General features: G+C 30.9%; 1 non-coding gene across 1 annotated transcript; it reads right to left on the bottom strand.

Annotated features, from left to right (window-relative positions):
- Positions 1-18,652: 18,652 nt before the first annotated feature.
- On the bottom strand, positions 18,653-18,725 carry TRNAE-CUC (transfer RNA glutamic acid (anticodon CUC)). Its single transcript has one exon. It is a non-coding gene; the product is annotated as a tRNA-Glu (tRNA).
- Between the last annotated feature and the right edge of the window lie 634 nt (positions 18,726-19,359).

Below are 19,359 nucleotides of genomic sequence, written 5' to 3'. Positions count from 1 at the left end.
CTTCAAGATTTCGGCTTCTCTTCCCCTACCTCCTCCGTCCTCCTTTCCGCGGCCGGAGTCGTAGTTTACTCCGTCATTCTCGCGAATGCAATCATAATATCTAATTTGGCATTGGTTTTGTCCGGCAAAGAACGATCCGGCGGGTTTCTGCCATTTCTTAAGGCGTGTGTGATGATTCGGGGAAGAACTTCGACATCACTATCAACAGGGCCGGCCCTGGACCTAGGCCAGGAGTGCACAGGCCTAGGGCCCATGGCTATAAGAGGGCCCAATTGTTTTTTTATATATGTGTATATATAGGCCGTAAAAAGATTTTACACATAGACTAGTACATATCTCAGTGGTTAAGACCACTCATTCCATTGTAAGGGGCTTGGGTTTGATCCCCAGTTTCACTGCAATTTGTTTTTACAAAAAAAATATATTCAAATATTCCTAGGTCCCGATCCCCTGTTTCACTACAATTTGTTTTTTACAAAAAAAATATATTTAAATATTTGGAATTCTCAAAAGAAATATATATACACAAACCTTAAAAAAAAAAAAAAAATATATATATATATATATATTAATGTGAAGAAATTTATATAAAAATTTACTTCTTTAAAACTTATTTATTAAGGTTTAAAATTAATAATAACATATTGAAAAATAATTTTGATATATGATTTAATTATAATTTTATAATCAATTGTGATACATATAAAAATCATTATTTTTAATATATTTTAAAAATTAAAGTTTATAAATTAAGAGTCTTTAATATATTTACTAAGATTTAAAATTATGAATTGGGGTCGGTTCAAAAAAAATTATGAACTGGTAGAGTATTTCTCCGTAGAGTATTTCCATAAGTGACATTTAATCCATTTTGGATGAAAAATTAATTGTTTTGTTTTGTTTTTTACCAAATGATACAATTTTTTACACGTGATATGTACATGTGGCAATTGATTTAATTTTTTTATCAAATAGATTTAAATATGTAGACAAATAAGGAATTAATGAAATATTTTTTTGTTTATCATGTACTAAAATATTTTTTACGTAAAATGTTTTTACTAAAGAGACCCTTTTTTATTATTCCGCCTAGGGCCCATAAATTATCAGGACCGGCCCTGACTATCAATTGCCTTGCCGGTAAACATGGCCATGGCCGGAATTGAAGCTCTGTTCCAATACCGGATTGTGAGTTCATATCGTATTGAGGAAACGCGGTCTTGTTTGACGATTATTGAAGGGGTTTTGATTGCTTATATGTATTCGAATTTGATCGTTATTGATATAATCGCTAGTTGTATGTTCTTGAAAAGCTGTAAGGCAATTAGTTGTTATGAATAGCAGGTCAGCTTCAAGGTGTGTCAAGAATATTCATAAATTAAACGTTGAGAAGTATACAAGATTCAATTCAAGCTTTTTCTTCCATTTTTCTTTCTATATATATATAAATTTTGAAAGTGTTGGGGATAGCTTTATTTTAGAGAGAGAAATTGAAAGAGAAGAGAAAGATAGAAGAAAAAAAAAAATTAAAGAGAGTTGGAGAAGATGGTATATTTGATTTTTATTTTTTATTTTTGGGTTTGTTTGTGATAATTAGATAATAAGGGGGTCAATTTATAAAAATAAATAAATATAAGTACCAAATTAACTCTTTTTCCTTTGACTTTTAACACCGTTAGTCAATTTGGTATGTGTTTGCTAACGGAATGAAGTACATGGCACCACTTTGCAAACATTTAAACCACATAGGTGTTGTGCGAAAATGGGTGTAACTACAAGGTTTATTTTTATACTTTTTCCAATAAATTATATAACTAAAATCTCCAGAATCGTTATTTACGACCTTTTGTTATTTTAATAGAATATGAAATTGTATTAAAGATAATATATCTCATCTATGTATAAGATAAAAAAAATTTAAGTAATTTAATTATAATATTGTTAAAATAATAATATAAATAGTTGCTTCAGATATGAGCCTTAAGTTTATTACAAAATTAAATAGAACAATCTATAAAAAAAATAGAACAAAATACCAAATTTTAGAAAATGATAGACAGTTTAGAATAAAATTTGTTTTTTTTTCTAATGATGGAAAATCATAGAAATAAAATACAGAGGAAGAGGAAAGTACCAAAATAAATCATGTGGTTTGAACCATTTTTAAACATAAACTACGTGGTTTAAAAGTTTGCAAACTAATACATTGTGGTTCATTCCGTTAGCAAATGCAGTTGAAACTATTTTATAAATTAACCTCTTTATGATTTAACTATCACAAACAAACTTCAAAATAAAAATAAAATATCAAATTCATCGTATCTTTCTTCTCTCACATCTTCGTTTAATTTATTTTTAGGGTTAATTACGAAAAACTACCCTGTGGTTTGGCCGATTTGCGATGTGGTACCTGTGGTTTTTTTTTACAAACGCCTCCCTGTGGTTGTCACCGTTAGCAAAATCAAGAAAACGGCCAAAATTCTGTCAAATTGCTGATGTGGCATAGGGGTATTTTAGGAAATTAGAATTTTTAATTTTTTTTTTTAATTTTTTTCTTCTCTCTCCTTCTCTCTTTGTATCGATTGTTCTTTCTTTTCTTCTTCTTCACCTAGAATCTTTTCTTCTTCTTCTTTCTCTTCCTCCTCCTCCTCCTCCTCCTCTCTTTTCTTCTTCTTCTTCCTCCTCTCTTCTCTTCTTCTTCCTATTTTTTTCTTTTTTTCTAATTTTTTTTAATTCTGGAATTTCCAGAAATCTGGAAATTCTAGATTTCTGGAAATTTCAGATTCTGGAATTTCCAGATTTTCGTGAATTTCCGGATTTGAAATTTCCAGAAATCCGAAAATTCACGGAAATCTGGAAATTCCAGAATCTGGAATTTCCAGATTTCTGGAATTTCCAGACGTGAAGAACGTTCTTCACGTCTGGAATTTCCAGAAATCTAGAAATTCCAGACGTAAAGAACGTCTCCGGACGTTCTTCACGTCTGGAATTTCCAGATTTCTGGAATTTCCAGAAATCTGGAATTTCGAGAATTAAACAAAGAAAAAAAGAAAAAAGGGAAAGATGAAGAGAAGAAAAAGAAGAAGAAAAGAAAGGAAGAAGAGGAGAAAATGGAAGAGGAAATGGAGGAAGAAGAAGAAGAGGATCGAAGAACGAAGAAGAGAAGAGAAGAAGAAGATGAAGTCAACCTAAAAATTAAGAAAAAAAAGTCAAAATTTTTCTTTCCCAAATTGTCCCTCTGATTTAACAGATTTTTTGCCGTCTCCTTGATTTGTATAACGGCGACAACCACAGGGAGGCGTTTGTAAAAAAAAATACCACAGGTACCACATCGCAAATCGGTCAAACAACAGGGTAGTTTTTTGTAATTAACCCTTATTTTTATTATCTTTCTAAATACAATCACTCTCTCTCCTCTCTGTCAATTTATTATCTCAACCTAATAAAAAAAACATCTTAAACTCCAAAAATGGATGTTAGAAATAAACATATAAGAAGAAAAAGAGTAACTTACTTGGACAATCAATCAAGTAGTATAAACTTGTATGAAATCAATTAGGCTTTATTCTTTACCGTCGAAAAAAAACTGAACTGAATGCTACTGAATTTAACTGAATGCGACCCAATTTAACTGAGTGGGGAATTTTCCGCAATGGACGAAAGCCTGACGGAGCAATGCCGCGTGGAAGTACACCTGGTTGGACGCGGCACAAAGCTTCAACCCCTTCAACAGCTGCTTCGCAAAAGCAGAGGTGAGGTCCGGAGATTGGCCCTGGTAATCCTGATGATTCTTCTTGACCAGGTAAAGGAAGATCGCTTCTGAACAGGTGGTCTGCGATAATAAGGGAATTGCTCCAGCGCCTGCCGTGGCTACTAAATCTGCAGCTGCGTCCGCTACTAAAGGCTCTGGCTCGCTTTCTACCAGCTAAACCAGCAGTAGATGGATAGAGAAGATTACCTCCCAAGAAATAAAACAAGTGTAGCGGGGGCAGACCCGAGTGGACGAGCAGAAGCGCGAAACGCAGGTAAGAAATGAATTTAGCAAAAACAGGGCCAAAACAGAGAGCTGTTTTTCCTTGAAACACGAAGATAGGGTCGGTCAAGGGCATGATGAAGTCACTCACCGGGAGTTGGATCAAGGAACGGAGGAGCGAGTAGAAGGCCTATGGTTCGTGAACTTCTTTTTCCAGAGAAGAAACAATGACGGTATCTGGGGAATAAGCATCAGCTAACTCTATGCCAGCAACCGCAGTAATACAGAGGATGCAAGCATCTAGATATATAGCCTTTCTAGATGAATAAAGAGTTTATGCTATAAAAAAAGTCAATATACATAGACCAAGTTACTTTCATACGTTATTCCCAACAATCGGACTTTCGTCAAGGCATTAACTGAATGCTACCGAACTTAAGCAAACTTAATAATAATGATGATATTAGACTTTAAAATAATTTTAATGATAATATTGGACATTAATAAGCTTATAATAATAATAATAATAATAATAATAATAATAATGGTTCTAATAATAATAACAACAATAATAAATAAATATATTATTAAATATATTATTAAAGATAAAACTAAATTGAATACCGATAAAATCTCGGCTCGATAAAAGCCTATGAAATTAAATAAAAATGAGTCTAATTTAAATTAAAAATACAAATTACATACAAACACAAATTTACATACAATTGAAAGTCTATGAAATTAGATATAAATTTTTATATGAATACAAACTCTTAACCTTTTATTACAATTAAGGGTTAAGGTGCAAAAATACTCCTAACGTTTTGGGTCAGGAGCAATTTTACCCCTAACGTCTAAAATTGTACAATTTTACCCATAACGTCTAAAATGAGTAAATTTGAGAAATAATTCATCAAACTGTCTTTCCGATCATGAATCTTGTCATCTACACTTCACATGAGCGTCATTTTATCAATAATAAATCACAAACATATGTTGGGATGTGAAAAAAATAAAAGAAAAAATTATTATCTATGGTACGATTTGGACCAAAAAAAATTAAAAAATTATATATAAATAATTATAATTATAATAAATAATAATAAAAAAATTATACATATATATATATTATAAACAATAATAAAAAAAGTATATATAAATAATAATAATTATAATAAATAATGATAAATTACTGAATGCTGAAACTGAATACTGAACTGAACTGATTATTACTGAAATTAAGTAATAAAGAACATGGCTTTATTCAACTTCCACTTATCAATTCTTTCTAATATCTATCTGCGCATGCACAAGGAAAATGAAATTAATGATCAACAATCTAACAACCAAAATATGAATTCTTAACAAATATTTCCAATTGAGATAGATAGATAGATAAATAGATATTCTAATCAAAATGAATGCTTTCTTTTTAAAAAAAAATCATGATAAGTGCGTATAATGATTATGAAGAGGGTAAATTATAAAATTGGGTAAAATGGGAGATCCATTTAGATATTTAACTCATTTACTCAACCTATTACATATTTAAACTGTTTTTATGTGACTTTCCAATAATACTGCTAACCTTTCCACTTCCCCCTTTATGCGAACGGTCTCTCCCCCCTTCTCATTGGTTACGCAAAACGGTTGGCTCCTCCATTAATGATTCTCATACTTTTGATTCCTATTTTCCTTTAAATTGCACGAAATCTGCACCATTTCTCCAAATCACAATGTATTTATCTTCTTCCTCTCTTCATCTCTTGATTCTTCATCTTCCTACTGTTAGAAAACGAAGTCATGATTCTTCATCTTCCTGTTCATCCTCGTTACTTGGTTTCTTTCTTCTTGTTACCATCAAAGAAATGGTTATTCTACGTTGTTTCCATCGTTTTTTCCAGTTTATCATATTGTTATTGTCGCTTTTAAGGGTGAAAGGCACGAAAAATGTAAGTATCTACTGTTTTCTCTGCGTTTTCCATGAAATCGCTTCGCGTAGTCGATGATTTCGCGAAGACCTGCGATGAGAAAGAGCCTGAAATGTGACGATCTGCTTAGCGAATCGATTATTTCACGAAGTCTGTGAGTAGAAAAGTTCATAATTTCACTCGCAGACTTCGCGAAAGCATCGATTCAGTAAGTAGATCGTCACGTTTCAAACCTCGCAGACTTTGCGAAAGCATCGATTCGCTAAGTAAAATCATCCTCTTCCATACACATTTACATTCGCATGCTTCGCTAAGCCTCATTTCGTGAAGCCAAATCGTCATTTTTCCTGCCTAACACGATTAATTTTTTTTGAAGGTGATTGAATACATAACATCCCTTTCTGGAAGACGGTGTCCTCGGATGCAGAAGAAATGACTTTCCTTCCTGTATAGAGAGAAATTTCCCTCAAGATTGGCACATTCACTTTGAAATGATTGGTTAGGAGAGATTGTGCCAATCTTGGTGTGCACCATGGGACACGTCAATCCCAAAAGGTTTGGACTTCCATTTCTCATCCCAAAAAGTCTGGACTTCCTGTAGAGGGAGAAATTTCCATCCAGATTAGTTAGGTTCACTTTGAAGTGATTTGTTAGGAGTTTATTGTGGCAATCTTGTTGTAAATTTTGATAATGTTATGATTTTAATGTTAGAATCCGTTGTTGTTTGGCATTTTTTGTTATATACCACTAAGCGAATTTTGTTAAAAACACAACCAAACTTCACATATGATAATTAAAATCATCTACTAAACCAAACATTAGCTCCGTAGGCTTCGCATATGCTAGAATTTACGAAGTCAGACGGGATGGAGATAGCCTTAGGATTCTAATAAGCCTAGATCTAACGATGAATGAGCAAATTCTACATGATCATTAAGGTGCATGTGATCAAGACTGGATAGAGAAATAGAATCTAAAGATGAGATGGTATATTATATGAAAAGAAAACGAATGGTTTCAGGAGAAGAAATAAATCGAAAGAAAGAGAAATTACTTGGGAATTGGTAGTTGATGATTGCAAAAGAATACAAAGAAACGAAAGAGAAGAAACGAAAAGAGATGTGTGGGTTTGCAGTAACACTTTGGTTGAGATAGGACTGGGGAACGTTTTTCAATTGTTATCCCGAGATGAGATGTGTCTGTTCGCAGTAACACTTTGGTTGATTTGTTTTGACAGGAACAACCGACTCCATGGGTTGTGGTTTTTTTACAAGTATTGCTAGAGAGAGAAAATAGAGAGGGAGAGTGAGTGTGTTTAGAGAGAGAATAAAAATAAACTAAAGAGAGATGTGAGAGAAGGAGAAGATGGTAAATTTGATATTTTGTTTTTGTTTTGAGGTTTGTTTGTGATAATTAGATAATAAAGGGGTTAATGTATAAAATAAATAAATATAAAGATCAAAATAGCTCTTTATCATTTGACTTTTGGTTTTTTTTAACACTGTTAGTTAGTTTGGACTGCTTTTACTAGCGGAATGAATCACAAGGTACTGGTTTGTAGACTTTTAAACCACGTAGTTTATGTTTAAAAATGGCTCAAACCACAAGCTTTGTTCTCCTAAAATAAATTAACAAACAAAACAGAAACTGTAGTTAAATTAATGCGAGAAATATCATTTAGCAAAATATCACAAAATGTCCCGTAGAATGGGGATTTCATACTATAGTCCGGAGTTTCAACTCACACTAGTCGAAAACCCGTGCGATGCACGGGGTATGAAACTTTTATATAATTTAAATAAATAAATAAATTGACATATTTACTTTTAAATAATTTTATATCATGCTATGAAAAAACTTTATATGATGTATATTTGAAATTAATATATATTTTTTAATGATAATTCAAATTAAATTAATTTTAAAAATAATTGACTACTTTTTTATAGAATTTTAACTAAAGATGAATGATTTATTTATTTTTACAAAATTCAATGATTTCTACTTTTCAAGAATTTTAATACATTTTCATATTCCAAATATTCTGTGAAACAATAATAATAAAATAGCAGATTAATTAAGAAATATATTAGAATATAATAAAAAACCAAAAATTGAATTAAACTATAATTAAAATTAAATATTATATTTACGATACAAAAGAATTACAATATAGGTTAAACAAAAATTGAATTAAACTATAATTAAAATTAAATATTATATCTACGATACAAAAGAATTACAATCTATGTTAAAATGGAAGCAACTTCAATATATTATTCTATAAACTATTACAATCAATACTTTTCTAATGTTGCATATGAAGAAATTTTATCAATTCAATATGTTACATATAAAAAAATAAAATTCGTAAGAATTAGTCACAAATTCATCTTAATGATAATTATTTTGGTTGATAGAATTTCATGATAACCAAGTATTCGAATTCAATTATTCATTATGCTACAATAATCCAATATATCTAATTGAATCAGTTTAAGATGATGATTTCTGTCACACCCGACCCTAAATGACCTCAAGCGGCATCGGGCGTGAAATGGAAAGATAATAATCAATACTTAGGAGTCTCCAATTTATCCACATATCATTATATTACAATTGCAATACCAAAGTTCTAACCATAATGCTAACAATAAGCAGTCAACTTCCAAACCTCGCCTAATCGGTCGGGAACCTTCTCTATATCCTGTACTGTTTCACCTAAAAACATTAAAACATATAAAAACGTGAGACAAAAATCTCAGTAAGAAACTATCAGCCATAAAAACCAACTTTATTTAACATAGCTACATATATACGTTTATAAAGGGATTTAATCAAAACCTTATAAAATATACTCAAAACCAAAGTTCATAATATAGTCAAAGTAGTAAACCAAAAACCAAAAATATATAATCTTGTATCAATTCTTGAGTTCAAAACCTTATAAAATATTGTAATCAAATAAGTGTTTTATCAAACCAACTCATATTTAATCAAACGTAAAACCTTATATCAAAATCAATCATAACCGAAAACATAATCCAAATGAACTTAAAACATTGTATCCATCCTCGAGTTTCTCCCCTTAAGTATCAATCCATAACCACATATATAATCGAGACGTCTCTTAACATTGCCTATCCCATATGGTCTTACCCGACACTTCTTTGCCATACCCAATAGGTCTTTCAAACTGTGTACACATGTCATGTCCCTCACTGAACATGGTCTTCAAATATGGAACCACCGATCCGGATAACTCTCGAAGGATATAAAATCATAAAATCATAACGTGCTCAAATATCCGTTCACAATCAAATTCCAAACTATTTCATAACCAAAAATCATTTGGCTTCAATTAGCCCTTTTGTATGATAAAAATCATATTTGGACTTCAATCCAAAATAATAACAATAATAACTGTAACAGATTTCTCAATCCAAACACAACTCGTAAGAAATCATCAAATTCACCAAAACATATATGTATATATGTAAATCAACCAAATGAAGCTTTAAATCAACATAATCAAGTAAAATCCGAAATTCACATAGAAACGTAATAAATAGCTTCATTTGAACCATAATTTCACAATAAAAAGCAAAATCAGGAAAAACCTCAATTTTACAAAATATCCGTAGAAACCCTGAAATATCAATTTTTGTAAATCCTTTGATTATATATATATTTATATACATCAAACTCAAAATATAGTTGATAGGTACTTACCTTGACTATTAATTGAAAACCACAAACCCGTTCAATTCGCCTCTAAATTCTGTCTAAGCCATTTCCCTCCAAACACTACCGAAACTCAAAAACTCTTCGGCTAGGATTTAGATCTATATATAAAGATGCTATGTTTTCAATTTCGAATGATTCAGACAGTCGAATTTCCGTAAATCAAAGAAACGGTGGAGAAACGGTTCAGAGAAAACTGATAAATTTAAAATGAATATAATGAATATATATGGATAATCTCTGCCTCTTCCGCCATTTCTATCTATATATACCAAATCTGGCAATTATCCAATTTGATCCTCCATCTTTATATAATCTTTTAAAAATTATCATAACTTTTAATTCACACATAAAACCCTCAAATTAACTCCAAACTTTTTCTATAGCACCAATAAAAATCACACACCTAATAATTATCATATATACTAATATCAAAATATAAATTCTAGAAATTTAGTCACGGACGTGACAATTTCTCCTATTTTCATCTCGTAATATCTTATCAAGACATTCGATCAATTTGTTCTTCATTCTTTCACTATACAGAATATCAGTCATACTCGCATATATCACTTATTTGATTTCATTAATATTTTCTAATAATTATATATTCTTGAATTTTGTAAGTAAGAAAAACAAACAAAAGAATTGAAAAAAAATGAAGGGACGAAAAAGATAATTAGGAGAGAACCATCTTCCTCTCGGATTTTTTTTTTTGAAAATAAGAGAGAATATCGAGACATAAGCGTATAAAGAGGAGAGTGAAAATATTTTTTGTCCATTAATTAAACATTTTATTCGAAACCGTGCCATTTTTGACAACGATCTCCCTTCAATCCAAATTCTTAGATATCAGCTGCTGCACTATATCAATAACAATAAGGTTGCTGCTGCCCGTGATAGGGAACCGCCTGATCCGGATTGCATTACTGTCAGATGGATGGCACCGTTAGCGGGGTGGATTAAGGTAAACACGGATGGTGCAGCTAACGCTTCTGGGAACGCAGGTGCAAAAGGTGTCTTCCGAAATAGCAGATCTTTTGCGATTGGAAGCTTTGCGATTCCAATTCTGGAAGCAACGGCTCTCGTGGCTGAACTCAAGGCGATAATTTTTGCAATTAACGTTGCATGGGACAGAAACTGGAAAAATCTTTGGATTGAATCTGACTCCAGTCATGCGGTTCACCTTCTTCGTAATAAACGGACGGAGGTCCCGTGGAGAATAAAGAGGGATTGGTGCAACTGCTTGGCAAAATTATCCGATATGAACTGGATAATCACACACATATTCAGAGAAGGCAACCAGGCAGCGGATCGGCTAGCTTGCTTTGGACAATCGGCAAGTAATAATCATTGGTGGGATACTGCCCCACAGTTTTGTCAATTCTTTCTTTTTGACGACTTATGTAATGTAGGTCACATTCGTTTTCTCTAGTCTTTCTTTCATTCTTTGTTTTCTCCCCTCTCCCTTTCTGTATCCCTTCTAATTTTCTTGTATTAATAATATTCGGGTTGTTGGCTGCGCCGGGGGTGCCAACCTAGTTGGGATGTTCGACCTGCCTTCGTGTCCCAACCTTTACTCAAAAAAAAAACATTTTATTTTTTCTTAATGAAGTATTAAGTCCATAAATTAATTTTAGTTAAATAGAATTAAATCGCAATTGTAACCACTTAGTACAAAAAAAAACGTTTTATAATTAATATGTGAAATTAATTATATTAATTAGAATCATTATGCTCAACATTTGAGAATTTGAAGAGATTCAAATAATAATATTTTCTTAATTAATATTTTTCAATAATTTTTCCTATGATCATATTTCATTTTTATCTGTTAAAAACTCTTGAAATACTAACAATTTTGTACGAACCATAATATAATAGTTAAAAATTATATAAGCCAATGTTGCAAAAGCAATTATCTCAATATCCATAATTAATGTACATTTTTAGAATTTTGAGCATCAAAATTTATTTTTATTTACCTTGATTTTGAATTCGTATCTAGCATAATCCACATTCTTCAAGAATAAACATCTTATCAAGCGTATTAGACGCTTACAATCTCCTTGTCTAGAAAATTGGGAAAAATAACTTCTTGATAATAATAATAATAATATAACATAATTTATATTGAAATAAACTTCATTGTAAGTATAATATACCAATATCTCTTTAATATTTTATTTAATATGTCTCAAACTTCAATGAACAACTATCGTGTGAAACTTTATATCTATTTGTACCAAAATGCATAAAAATAAAAAATACAATCCATATCAATTAGCTAAACTCAAACTAAAAAAATGAGTGGATTTCAACATGTTCCGAATTAGAAAATTCAATCTAACTTCAATTAAAACTAAAAATTGAGTTCATAAAAAGCCGAAAATCTAAATTTTAGTTAGAGTTAACAATCAAAACGATAACACCTACATATACTAAAAAAGAATGCAAATATACAAAATCTTTATTTTAGTCATTTTGAAAAATAAATAAATAAAAAAGAAAACATGGATAGGTAGCGAGAGGTATGGAATCTAGATAACGACAGAAATTGAATTTCATCTCTGAAAGATGAAACTATAACAACAATTGGTTAATAAAAATAAAACAACAGCACAATTGAGAAAGCCAAAAATTGAGTTCATATAAAGCCGAAAATCTAAATTTTAGTTAAGAGTTAGCAATCGAAACGATAACACCTAGCAACATATACTAAAAAAGAATACAAATTTACAAAATCTTTATTTTAGTCATTTAAAAAAAAAAGACAAATAAAAAAGAAAACATGGATAAGGTAGCGAGAGGTATGGAACCTGGGTAACGACAGAAATGGAATTTCATCTCTGAAAAATGAAACTATAACAACTATTGTTTAATAAAAAGAAAACAACAACACAATTGAGAACAAAAATAACTACAACATATGAAAAAATCGAATAATTACCTTGAGAAACATAAGAATTTCTTGTAATTTTTGACACTTTTGTGTTTTCCGATTTTAGTTATTCATGCATCTTCTATTTCTGTCGGATTTCTTCAATTGAAACTATCAGTTTGGAAAAAAATAAGACAAATAAAAAAGAAAACATGGATAAGATAGCGAGAGGCAGTGGCGGAGCCAGAGCTCAAAGTCCGGAGGGGCTCCATTGTATGGAATTTTTTTTTCTTAATAACGACTTAAGGCTTTGATTCATAGTAGTCAAATCAAAATTTTCAAATTTTTGATAATATAATGATATATTTGATCATAATTGGAAACATTAAGGTACAAAACAATTGAGATTCAATATAAAGTAAGGATAAGGTGCAAAAATACTCTAATGTTTACACCTAAGAACAATTTTATCCTTAACGTTGGCAGCCAATAGCAATTTTATCCCTAATGTTGACAAGTTTGGTCAATTGGAGAAATTATTCGTCAAATTGTCTTTTCGGTCATGAATTTTGTAACTAAAAAAATACAATTAAAAATAATAAAGGAGAATGAGTTAACAATGATTAAAAATGATACTTAATATTGATATTTTTAAAGGAGAATGAGGTTTAAGGGAAAAAATTAAAATGAGATAAAAAGTGAAGAGAGGGAGATTCAAACATATGACCAATTAGATGTAAAGATTCCTTCATTTATCACTACAACCAACTATGCAAACTTAGTTTTATGTCATATAATCACATTCTACATTATAAGTACTAATTTTAACTATTTTGGGGGGGGGGGGGGGGGGTGCTCGGAACTAAACCACTGTTCGTCAAGGGTGTTCCGGAGGGTCGGGAGACCCTCCCCTACCCCCCTAGCTCCGCCCCTGGCGAGAGGTATAGAACCTGAGTAACAACAGAAATGAATCTGAAAGATAAAACTATAACAACTATTGTTTAATAAAAATAAAACAACAACATAATTGAGAACAAAATAACTACAACATATGAAAAAAATCGAATATTTATTTTCAGAAATATAATACTATCTATCGTGACCAATGAATATAATGGTGGAATACTATCTATCATGCTTTATATAGAAGTTTATTTGTGACTTTTGGATTTCCTTTGCTTTGTGTTTTTTCATCTTCCTGTAACTCTTGCTTTCTTTTATTATTTTAATTAATAGGCTAGTAATTATTTAATATATTATAAATATAAATTTGTTATTTTTAATTAATGAAATATTTTTAATCTGATTTTTTACTACGATGACAACTCATCAAAAAGACCTGTAAAACACTTCTTCTCATTTCTCTTTGCTTCCGTAATTATATATAGTATAGATATTAAAAACCTTCCATTCATCTCAATGGCCAAATGAATTTTGGTGGTGGCTAAAGTCTTGCATTTAAACCAATTTTATGCTATAAGCTGATAAGTGAAACTTTCCATTTACTTGTAACATTAGCTTTCCAATTCATTTTTTCCTTAAATTTGGTCGAAGTGATATCATTTACATGAGTGATGGTAAAGTCGGGTATGAGCTATGTTTTGTGGGACAATCATCCAGGAACCATAAACTAAAAGGTCCAAAATTTCAAAATAATTTTAAAAAAGAACAAAAAAAAACTATTCAATCTCAATTCTCAATCTCGCAATTACAGATCTTTTACCCTTTTTCAGTTCAATGTCGCTTCTGCATCTAATCAAATTATTGTCTCTTCCAATTTTCATATTTTGAAAATAATATTCACAGTAATGAGAAAATTCGTCAAGGATCATGTGTTTATAATGTTAGAATGTCTTAATGAAAACATACCAAATTTGTTATCTCACTCAAATCCTATAAAAAGTTAAGACCGGTCTTCAGTGGCGAAACCACAAAAATTGAATATGAGTCTCAAAGTGGAGTATTGATTGAAGAGGGATAAATTTAATAGTCAAATTCTAAAAGATTCACCGAAAAGCAATAGGGATAATGTTAATATTTTTTTTTTTTTTTATAAAATATCACATATCATTCCATTAACTTAATAATACAAATACAACATAAAAGAAAGAGGAATAAAACCTTCATCCCATACATGCAAAGACCCATAAAGGAAAGAAAAGACTACATAGAGCAAAACATAGACTACAAAGAGCAATAAAAGACTACAAAAAGCACTAAAAACCAGAAAAAGATACAAATACAACAAACATAGAAGTCATATCTTTCTCGTAATTCGAATCCCGTTGAAAAACCGTTGTAATCCATACTCCATCCTTTAGGCTCTTCCGGACGTTCAGATCTGAGTCCTTTCTGTTTGTGCATCCACGCAGATCTATAGATCTACGGACAAGATAAACTTTTTCCGCTCTTGCTAAGACCGAAAAAAGAATAAAAGAAAGAAATATAGCTCACAAGTGTAGATCTGACGGAAAAAGAAGTTCAAGGAGATATATAGACTTCAAATTAACAAGAAAATGTAAATCTAAAACTAAAAACGAAAACTAAAATATAAATGGGAGGAGGAAGAAGGAAGACAAAGTTCCTTCTTCATCCTCTAAGAGTAAACCTAATTAAAAGGCAAGATCGAATCGTTAAATGGTAGTGAGAATGGTGAAAAGCTAGAAAAAATAAAGATATTTTTGCAGAGAATAGCAAAGAGAAGAGAAGGGTAAATTACACCCATGGCCACTGAACTATACCCATTTTCATATTGTGGCCACTGAATTTCAATTCTTCCCGGTATGGCCATTGAACTTTACACTTTGTTACACCGGTGGCCACTGTCACCTAGACCTGGCAATTATCGTGTTCGAGTCGTGTTCGTGTCGTGTCATTTCGGATTCGTGTCAAAAAAGAGTAAACCCAAACCCAACCCAAAAACTTTCGTGTCAAAGTCGTGTTAACCTGTTGGGGTTAGTGTCGATTTCGTGTCGTGTTTTCGGGTTACATGTAATTTTGTTATGCATATATATTAATAATAACTCTTAAAAATATAAGAAGATCTGGTACTACTTTTACCATTTTATATCATTTTTAGATTAGTATGTTAACAATAACTATCGAAAAGTTCGATAATATCATGTTAGAGGGTCATGTAATGTGTTTATAACAATTTAGGAAATTCAAATCAATATTTGCAATTAATAATTATAATTTTATTATCTGTATTAATAAAGTGATATAAAAAAACACGAGAGAATATAACAATAATTTTCAACATCCGTGTCAGTTTCGTGTTTTCGGATTGACACGAAAATGATACGAAAATTAACGTGTCATTTCGTATCGTGTCATTTCGTGTCGTGTCATAAAACCCTAAACACTAACACTAAAAAAACATGTCGTGTTCGTATCGTGTCATCGGGTCGTGTTCGTATCGTGTCATCGGGTCGTGTGTCGCTTTGCCGGGTCTAACCGTTGACCGACACTTTTTACCTTTGACTCACCTTTCTGACCGGTTCTTTCTCTCCTCTTCTTTTTCTAAAATTTTATATTCTTATTTTACCCTCAATTTCTTTCTTTCTCTTCTTCATCTCTCTTTTCTCTGGGTCTTTCTCTCTCTTTCGTATACCACCATTTCAATCCCGGTTGCAGCTGTCTGTTACCAAATACAAACAAATAAAAAATTGGGGTAAAAGCAAAACCTTGAAGAAGATGAGAAATGAGATGAAAAAAAAGTTGTAAAGCACCTCCTCAAGCTAGAAAGAAAAGCTAGAAAATTAAAATGGGAAGATAAAAATTAATGGGTATTAAGTAAGTAGAATAATTTGAACAAGAAGTACTGTAATTAGATGAGATAAAACCTAGAAAAAGACAATCAGAAAAACAACCATGAACAGCAAAAAGTAACAGAAAAAAAAATCCCACTAACTAAAACAATAAAAGAAGCTCACCAACCATTAATAATCAAAGAAATCAAAATGATCAGTAAATAACAAGATAGGAAAAAGGAAAACATACCCATAAAAAGCAAAATCAAATAAATAGGGAGGTATTATTCTTCTCTGGATATTCACCGATTGAAAATTGATAGTCGTGAACTTGTACCAAGCTACCGATTCTAGCCTCCGATGATTCAATTTCAACAGGAATGAAGTTTCTGATCATCTCGTGATTTGGTTTTTCTGGTTTTTTTTTTATCGTCTTCCACCCAAACGACGTGATGTTTGAGATTTCTGATTTCAGAAACTTGTATGTAAAAATGGGTAAAATGGGTTTGATGATATGGTGGAGGGGTTGAAGATGAAGGGTAAAATGGAACTTTTAGGGTTTAGAATGGTGAAATGAGAGAGAACCGGTCAAAAAGGAGTCAAAGGTGGAAAAAAGCTGGTCAACTGTGACAGTACCCACCGATGTAATAAAATGTAAAGTTGAATGGTCATACTAGGAAGAATTGAAGTTCAATGGCTACAATGTGAAAATGGATATAGTTCAATGGCCATAAGTGTAATTTATCCGAGAAGAGAAGGGTGTAGAAGTTAGAGAGAAGTTAGAGCTTCTCTCACTAGAAAAAGAAAAAAAAACACAATAAATAATACGGGATAATGTTAATATTGAATGGGAGTAAAGACAGCAAAGGAGAGTTTGGTGGGCATTAATTCCTATTTGCAGCCGAAATTGGTGTGGAGGCTTACAATCTTTCTCTGAGTTGCTAAAATTTGACAAATTTCCATTCTAAATTAAAATCTCTCTTTTCATTGTTTTATTTTATTTTTCTTGCCAACATTGCCCACTTTTCGGAATTTCCAATTCTACCATTGGTTAACATAAGCCCTGTTTGGTAAAGAGCGTTTTGGAATAAAAAGAGCGGTTTTGATCAATTTTAACGTGGAGTGTTTGGTGGAGAGAGGTTTGAGAGAGAGTTTTGGAATGAAAACGCTAATTTAGAAAAAGCTCTTTTTAAGAGCTTTTTCAATTAGCGTTTTGCAATATTAAAATTAATTGACTTTTTTAACCCTAATAAATGGACTCCTCCTATCATAATGAAAAGCAAGTTTGCTTGATGTAGGACACGTTTTTCTTTTGATTAGAAAAATTCATGTAACTTAGCGTCTATTCACAATAGTTTATTCATTTTTAAGTATTAAAGTTTAGCATACATTTCTTTGAGATAATATAGGTGTCATTACATGGTTAATTATGAAATTAAATTCTAACATGTGTCATTGACATACCACAAATTAATATTTATTTATTTATATATATATAATATTATTAATATAATTAACAAATGAGATATTAATTAATTTTAATTAAGTATTTATGTAAAAATTGGTAATTTATAATAAGTTGTATTCAAATTGCAAGATACAATTCATATATTTTGAACTTGAAATATTTATTTTGATACCTTTAATTTATAACTTTTCATAAATTTATCCAAAATTTTTAATTTACATCTAAAACATTAAAATTAAACCCAATATTATACTTAAATTCATAAACAGTCAACACTCTAAAAGATAATATATTATAATCTATATCGAGGTACAAAAATTGAAATTTTTGGACACGGTCATGACACCTCCTCCAGTCAAAAATTAAATTTTTTTTTGAAGAAGCTCTTCATCAAGGAGATTAGTTGATTATTTTAATGTGTATGCATTAATAAAGACATGAAAATACTTTTAATTATCAATCAGCTAATTTTTACCAAACAGGTCTATACAAACAGCTAGTCAAATCAGCTAATGTAATCAACTAACAGCTACCAGCTAATGTAATCAGCTAACAGCTAATTCCCAAACAGGGCCATAATGAAGACGGATCAAATTTGTCATCTCACTCATAGCCTCTTGGAATTTCCAATTCTACCCTTGGTTGAAATTAAATTTTAATAATTTAATGGATACAAAAAAAATTAACTGTTGCGACTTTTGGTATATAAATTCAATAGTCTATGTATTTTGGTCCCACATATTAAATAGGTTTTATTCAATAGTCTATGTATTTTAGCATCTTCTAATGAAAGTTATTAAAATATTTCTCAGGTTTATAACTATACTATACGAAGTAGATCTTTTCTCAAACAAAAAAACATTGCCAAGGCTCCAAAAAAAACGAAAAGTATTAAAAAAACGATTCCGTTGCAGGGAATCGAACCCGGGTCTCTCGGGTGAGAACCGAGTATCCTAACCGACTAGACTACAACGGATTTGTGTAAACTGATGCACAAGTATTTTATAGAAGTATAAAGCTACAAATTTCCGTATGACAGCCAGGTGAGACTGCTGTACCGAGTACCACGCTTATGCAAAAAAAAAAACATCTTGATTCTTTGCCCAATTGAGTTATTGACATTAAGTTTCTGTTTTTTTTTCCACAGTAAACCCTTCATGATAACAAAAAAATCAGTTTTTAATATATAAATCGGTTAGCAACAAAAATCAGTTTTTGATATATAAATCCGTTAGCAAAACTTTTTCATTTCATTTGTATTTGAAGTTTATAAATCAAATGTACTTTTTTTTTTTTTATGTATGATGTGTTTGTCAAAAAAAACTGTGTAAAAACAAAACATATAATTTCAGATATAAATGAAATAAATAGTGCTTAATTAACCAAGTTTTATATTCACATCTAATGTTAGATTTTGGCAAGTAGTAGCACAACATGACCAAATATAAAAGATAAAGGGATTAATATATTAAAATGAAAAATGAGCAAGATGCTTTTTGCCAAAACAAATTACTCTCTCCGTTCCACGATACATGTATTTTTAGAAATTTTTTTTTGTTCCATAATACATGTCAATTTGATTCAATCCATGCATATTACTTAATTTTTAT

Source organism: Euphorbia lathyris, chromosome 3, assembly GCF_963576675.1.
Source record: "Euphorbia lathyris chromosome 3, ddEupLath1.1, whole genome shotgun sequence".
Taxonomy (NCBI): Eukaryota; Viridiplantae; Streptophyta; class Magnoliopsida; order Malpighiales; family Euphorbiaceae; genus Euphorbia; species Euphorbia lathyris.
This window is presented reverse-complemented; position numbering and strand designations above follow the sequence as displayed.